The sequence below is a fragment of the Camelus bactrianus genome, chromosome 27 (assembly GCF_048773025.1).
Source record: "Camelus bactrianus isolate YW-2024 breed Bactrian camel chromosome 27, ASM4877302v1, whole genome shotgun sequence".
NCBI classification, from domain to species: domain Eukaryota; kingdom Metazoa; phylum Chordata; class Mammalia; order Artiodactyla; family Camelidae; genus Camelus; species Camelus bactrianus.
In genome coordinates, this window is record NC_133565.1 from 13,047,361 (window position 1) to 13,055,230 (window position 7,870).

Below are 7,870 nucleotides of genomic sequence, written 5' to 3' on the forward strand. Positions count from 1 at the left end.
TGCATTTCTCTGATAATTAGCAATGTTGAGCATCTTCTCATGTGCCCGTTGGCCATCTACACGTCTTCTTTGGAGAGATGTCTATTTAGGTCTCTTACCCATTTTTTGATTGCATTGTTTGGGTTTTGATATCGGGCTGTATGAGCTGTTTGTTTATTTTGGATATTAACTCCTTCTCAGTTGCATCATTTGCAAAGATTTTCTCCCATTCCATAGATTTCCTTTTCATTTTGTTGATGGTTTCCTTTGCTGTGAAAAAGCTTTTAAGTTGAATTAGGTCCCATTTGTTTATTTTTGCTTTTATTTCATTTGCTTTGGGAGACTGACCTAAGAAAATATTGCTATGATTTTTGTCAGAGAATGGTTTGCCTATGCTCTCTTCTGAAAGTTTTATGGTGCCATGTCTTATATGTAGGCCTTTAAACAATTTTGAGTTTATTTCTGTATATGGTGTGAGGGGGTGTTCTAATTTCATTGATTTTTATGTGTCTGTCCAGCTTTCCCAGCATCACTCACTGAAGAGACTGTCTTTTTTCCATTGGGTATTCTTACCTCTTTCATCATTGATTAATTGACCAAAGGTGTGTGGGTTTATTTCTGGGCTCTCTATACTGTTCCATTGATCTATATGTCTGTTTTTGTGAAAATACCACATTTTCTTAATTACAGTAGCTCTACAGTATTGTCTGAAGTCTGGATGGGTTATACCTCCAGCTTTGTTCTTTTTCCTCAAGATTGTTTTGGCAGTTCTGGGTCTTTTGTGGCTCCGTATAAATTTTAGGATTATTTGTCCTAGTTCTGTGAAAAATGTGTATTTTGATAGAGATCCCATTAAACCTGTACATTGCTTTTGGTAGTTATGGCCATTTTAATATTAGTGCTTCCAATACAAGAGCATAGAGTATCTTTCCATTTATTTTAATCATCTTCACTTTCCTTCATAGTGTTTTATAGTTCTCAGTGTGTAGGTCTTTCACTCCTTGGTTAAGTTCATTCCTAGGTATTTTATTTTAGTCTTTGATGTGATTTTAAATGGCATTAAAAAACCACTTTCTCTTTCAATATTTCATTGTTAGTGTAAAGGAATGCAGCAGATTTCTGTATATTAATCTTGTATCCTGATACCTTGCTGAATTCATTTATTTGTTCTAATGGTTTGTGTGTGGAGACTTTAGGGTTTTATAGAGTGTTATGCCATGTGCATATAGTGGCAATTTTACATCTACCCCTCCAATATGGAAACCTTTTATTTCCTTTTCTTGTGTGACTGTTCTGGCTAGGACTTCCAATACTGTCGAATAGAAGTGGTAAGAGTTGACACCCTTGTCTTTTTTTCAGAATTCAGTGAGAAGGCTTTTAGCTTTTCACCATTGAACATTATGTTGGCTGTGGGCTTGACATAAATAGTTCTTGTTATGTTCCCTCCATGAGCAGCTGAGAAATTTTATCATAAATAGTTGCTGCATTTTATTAAATGACTTTTCTGTGTCTATTAAGATGATCATTTTTTGTCTTTCGTTGTTGTTGTTGCTAATGCGATGTATCACATTGATTGATTTGTATATGTTGAACCATCTTTGCAACCCTGGATGGAGTCTGACATGATAATGGCGTAAGTTCCTTTTTTACATATTGTTAGATTTGATTTCCTCGTATTTTGTTGAGGGTTCTTGCATCTATATTCATGAATGAATTTGGGGGTGTTCCCTCCTCTTCAGTCTTTTTGAATAGTTTGAGAAGGATAGACATAATCCCTTTTTGTATGCTTTGTAGAAATCCCCTGAAGCCATAGGATCCTGGACTTTTGTTTGCAGGCAGATTTTTTTTGTTTTAAATTACAGATTTTATTTCCCTTCTAGTGACCAGTTGTGATTTTTCCCTTTCCTCTAGGTTCTTGCTTCTTTCCTATTTAGAGAAGACCTTTCAATATTCCCTTTAGGTTAGGTTTAGTCTTCCTATACTTTTTATTTTTACTTGTGTGAGACATTCTTTCTCTCTTCTTCTATTCTAAATAATAATCTTTCTGGGTAGAGTATCCTAGGTTGCAGTTTGTTCCCTTCCAGGACTTTGAATATATCATGCCATTCTCTTCTGTCCTGCAAAATATCTGCAGAGAAGTCAGCTGACAGCCTTATGGGAGTTCCCTTGTAACTGACTGTTTTTCTTGCTTCATTTAGAATCCTCTATTTTTAAAGTTTTGCCATTTTAATGAAAATGTGTCTTGGTGAGGGTCTATTTGGGTACATCTTGTTTGGGACCCTCTGTGCTTCTACTACCTGGATATATGTGTCCTTCATTAGGTTTGGGAAGTTTTCAGTCATAATTTCTTCAAATATTTTATCAGTTTCCTTTTTTCTCTCTTCTCCTTCTTGACCCCCTAATATACATATGTTGGCATGCCTTATATTACCCCATAGATCTCATGTGCTGCTTTCATTTTTCTTTTCTTCAAATTTGTCTGTCTGCTGTTCAGATTGGGCAGTTTTCATTATTCTATCTTCCAGATCACTAATTCATTTTTCTGCATTTTTAGACTGCTATTCATTGCTTCTAGATTGTTTTTTATCTTGGAAGTTGAGTTGTCTTATTTTGATTGGTTCCTCTTTATAGTTCCTAACTTGTTGTTAGAGTGTCTGTATTTCTATAAATAGTACTTCTTAATTCCTTTGCTACTTTTATTACCTCCTTTTTGAACTCAGGGTCTGGTAGACTGGTGAGCTCTTATTTCATTATTTGATCTTTCAGGGGATTTTTCTTGTTTTAACTGGGAGTCCTTCCTTTACTTTTTCATTTTACTTAACTTTTTATGTCTCTGTGAATTTAGGAGAAACAGTTATCTACTGTGGTCTCGAATGGGGTGTTTTTATGTGGGAGAACCCCTGTGTGGACTGTATGTGTCCAATATTTCTGTTGCAAGGGCTGTATTTCATATGGATGCCTGCCACACCTTTTCTCAGAGTGTTCTGTCCATTGTCCCTTTGATAGGGAGTGTGGTTGGTGCTGTGGTGACCAGAGTCTGCACCTCATGTTGGGCAGGGCCTCCTCTTTGCTCTGTGGATGTTGAGCCCTGTCAGGGGCAGGTCTCTTTCCCTGTTGTTGGGTAGAAGCCCTGAAGGTCAGGTTTGATAAGGCTCTGTTGCCCTTAGGTGTGTGCTCTCTCCAAAGCAGATGATTGCTGAAGCAAGTGAGGCCTGAGTGGTCACAGTAAACCTATACATGGCCTGTGCAGTTGTCCATGGTTCTCCCCAGAGAAAGGCCATGGTCACATCCCTTTCTCTGTTGTGTTCATCTCATACCTAGTTCTGGGCTGGTACTTGGGGTTGGGTTCTGTGGTTGCAGGAATCAAGGTGATTGTGCTGCCACCAGCTAGGAACTTGGATGCCTCTATGGCAAGGCTTTCTCACGATCTGCTCATCCAATATCCAGCTCCAAGATGTGGGGTTGGTAGTTGGAATGGGAGAGCTCCCACCGGGAAATGAACCACTGCCTACTTCTCCCAAGGGCTGTCTGCCAGAGACATGCATTTCTGTGGTGCCACCTGCTGGACACCCCTCCCAGGCCCACCCCCACCGTGCACACACTGACAATGGGCTCCAATGAGGGATGCACACCTGCCAGGCATGCTCGAGCTGACAGTGGGATCCAGGGTTCAGCCTGAACCACATCCCAGCCTCTCCAGCATGTCTCTGTGCAGCTAAACTAAGTCTTCTCCCAGGGCCCATCTGCTTGAGATTCAGGGCCTGGCTGCTTCTCATACTATCAGCCCCACCTGGTGCACATTTTGAGCTGCAAAGTATAGTGAGGTGGCAGCCATATGCCTCAGTCTCTTTTGGTCCCGATTGCTAGCAAGCCTGCACATGTGCACTCCTTGAGAGCACAGTCCCCTCCAGCTCCTCTGTCCCAGTGGGCCTCCCAGAAGGCAAGGGGGCTCCTCAGGATGAAGGCCTGCATATATGGACCTTCCCTCCTTCACAGATCCCTCCCAGGGGCACTGATTCCATCCTGATCCTTGCTGTGGCTGTTCTGCCCAACTCAGCTTCACAGGGGTCTTTCATGCACCTTTATTTGGATAAAAAATCTGCCAGTTTCCAGTTGCTTTTCTGTGAGAACTGGCCCATGTGTAGATGTATTCTGATGTGTTTTCGAGGGGAGGTGACCTCCACGTACTCCTACTCTGCCATCATAGTCCTCTCCAAGACGTGATAAGATTCATAATTAAAGCAACAGAGAAAGAAAATGTAAGTTTTATCCTGGGAACTTTGGAGTATATTTGTCTCTTACCATAAGTCTTAGGGTCATTATTATTAAAAATTGTTTGAAGTACAGGACAACTTTGCTTCCGTATCCTGATCTTTTATAATATCCACAAGCATTTTGAGAAGAATAGATGAGGCCTTAGAACTCATGAAGATAGGTGGGCCTTGACCCGTTTCCAGAGTTGTCCTTGTAGTTTTGTAAAGATTGCTTTTCAATTCATTTTATGAGGCCAGTAATCCTAAAAATAAAATCAGAAACAGACAGTACCAAAAATAAAACTATAGACCAATATCCTGCTATATAATAGATGAAAAATCCCTTAGCAAAATATAAGCAAACATTTTTAATCATTAAAGAATTTGTATGGCATGATCAAGTGAGATTTCTTCCACTGATGAAAAGCTTGCTTAATATTCAAAAATCAATCAATGTAATGTACCATATTAACATTTCAAAGACGAAAAATCCAAGGATTACATTTATTAATGCAGAAAAGGCATTTGACAAAATTCAACATATATTCATAATTAAAAAAAAAAAACTCTCAGAAAGTTAGGAACAGAGGGGAGCTTCCACAACTTGATAAAGAACATCTATCTCAAACCCATACGGTAACATGACATTTAATGATCAAAGACTATACGTGTTCCCCTTAGGATCAGGAAAAGACAAGGATGTCTACTTCTCACAATTATTACTCAATATAGTATTGGAATTTCTAGCACGCATATTAAGTCAAGGGGAGAAAAAGCTATGTAGGTTGTAACGGGAGAAATAAAACTGTCTTTATTTGAAAATGACATGACAGACTATGGATAAAATCTCAAGGGATCTCCAAAATAATTCAACTAATAAGTGAGTTAATCAATAAATCACACAAGATCAACATATAGAAATTAACTGTTTATATACACTGTACTTGCAATAAAAACATGAAAAACAAACACCATCAAGAAGGTGAAAAGAAAAACCTACAGGATGGGAAAAAAATATACTTGATAAGGGACCTGTGTCCAGAATACTCAAAACAGCCTTATACCTCAACAATAGAAAGACAAACAGCTCAATTTAAAGTTGGGCAAAATATTTGAACAGACATTTATCCAAATAAGATACATAAATGACAAATAAGAAAAACGAAATGGTGCTCAACATCAGTAGTCACTAGAGAAATGCAAATCAAAACCACAGCCAGATACTACTTACACCCAACAGGACGGCCCTAACAAAAAGATGGATAATATCAAGTATTGTTAAGGACAAAGAGAAGCTGAAACCTTCATTGACTTCTGGTGGGAATGTAAAATGATGTGGCTGTCTTGGACAACAGTAGTTCTTCAAAAAGTTAAACACAGAGTTACCATATAGCAATTACACTCCTAGGTATACACCCAAGAGGAAAGAAAATGTATGTCCACACAGAAACTTGTACATGAATGTTCATAATAGCATTATGTATATTGGCCAAAAAGTGGAAACAACTAAAATGTCCATTAACTGATGAATGGATAAACAATATTTGGTATAAACATAAGACGGAATATTATTTGGTAATAAAAAAAGAAGTTTTGATTCATGCCACACCCAGGATGAACCTTGAAAACATTATGCTAATTAAAAGAAGTCAGCCAGCTTTCCCTCTTCCTTTCTAATCAGGATTCCTTTTATCTCTTTTTTATGCATATTATATTGCCTAAAGACTCCGATTTGAAAAACTGTGCAAAATTAAAATTTCCACTTTTTATTGAAGTATAGTCAGTTTACAACATTGCAATATCAACTTCTGGTGTACAGCATAATGTTTCAGTCATACATATACACACATATATTTGTTTTCACATTTTTATACAAAGTAATCACAATTCAATGAAAAATTTCCACGTGTACGAAAAACAACCAAAAATCCAAGAGAAAAAAAAGTTAAAACCATAGAAAATGCAGATAAAAATAATCAAATATGGCTGTAAAAAATAATGAATGCAACCAAGAAAACAGATTACAAAATAACAAATTTTAGCATAGAATGGGAATCAAAAAAAGTCAAATGGAAATTCTGAAGTGAAAAACATAACTGTAATTGAGAGTAGATGGGTTAAACAGCATATTGGGTGCAGCTACGCAAGAAATAGGTCAGTAGAAAATATTTCAATTTGCTCTGAAAGACAAAGAATATAAAAAATAGAATTAAAAGCCACGCTAACAGCATAATTTTAACTTAGTCACTTCTTTAGAAACCTATCTCCAATCACAGTCACATTGTGAGGTACTGGAGGTTGGGGCTTCAACATATAAATCTGAGGTGTGAGGGAGACACAATCTAGCCCACAACAGAAATACCAACAAAACCAATGAACATAACTGTTTGTCAAATGAATACTATATCTGCATGGAAAGGGGAAGATAAATAACTTATCCAAGAAATTTTTGAACTGGTATTAAGACTATGTAACTTCAGTCTTAAGGTAATAAAAACTGTACACAAATATTGAAAAAATACTGAATTACAGTTAGTAGATTTATTTTTCACAGGCATATGGGCTGGAAAACCTACTTTCTTGGTATTCTAGGATTGAGTAAATGAGTAAACATATTTGGGATAATGAGAGCCAGTTTTCTCATTTTGCAGAGTGGAGTTATAAATAGGGCAAGAAAGAAGATTGCATAGTGTCAGATTGGTATCTGTAGGAATGAATGGTTCTGAATATATAGACGGACATAGATGTGTATGTGCATGTATGTGGGTGTACATATATGTATGCGTGTATGTATGTTGATATATAGATTTGTCCACTGGGGGGTCCCGATAAGCAAAGACACTCCAATAGCAATGAGTACACACAGCACCCAGATTTGGTTTTTACAATCCATTCTTTCCTTAGAGGAACCAAGTCTCCTTGGAGAAATGGCTGATTCCAGGGCTGAGACAAGGAAAGCAAAGGATGAGCCCAAAACATCTTGTTATACTGTAACAGACATAAGGGAACACTAAAAAATAATAACAATGACAGGTACATGTCAAAAGGATACAGAACCTGGTTTGAATGGACTGCCAAAGAACAGACCTGGATAATTTAAGTGTCACAATCAATAATGATACTAACAGATTCTAACCCATGGACTAAAGTAAAGTTCCACAAGTTCTTTCTAATATAAATAAGTGGTAAATGAAATAGAAGGGAAAGCTCCTCCTTACAGAAAAAAAAATAATAAATGTAGGAAGAATAATACAGATATAAAATCTCTATTATGCAGCCATCATTTTTACCACTGGTTTATGCAGGAATCATCACTGAATGCTGTAAATATTGTATAAATTTTTGATAAACAAGAGATTTACATAGCCTCAAAACATTTCCTATAAAATAATTACTAGTTACACTTAACACCTTGTGACCATGAACACTTTTATTATCTCTGAAAGATTTCCTCGCCTTCAAAATGGAAATAATCATCTACTTTTTGCAGTCCCTCTAGGACATAAATATAGGAATAGGTAAAGTGCCTAAAGGTACTGATAGACATTATGCTAATGTTAATCATTTTTTATTTCCCCAAAAGGAGCAAAGACCAGCCAACTCTGAGTAATTAGACAGCACTTCAGGAGAAAAATAAA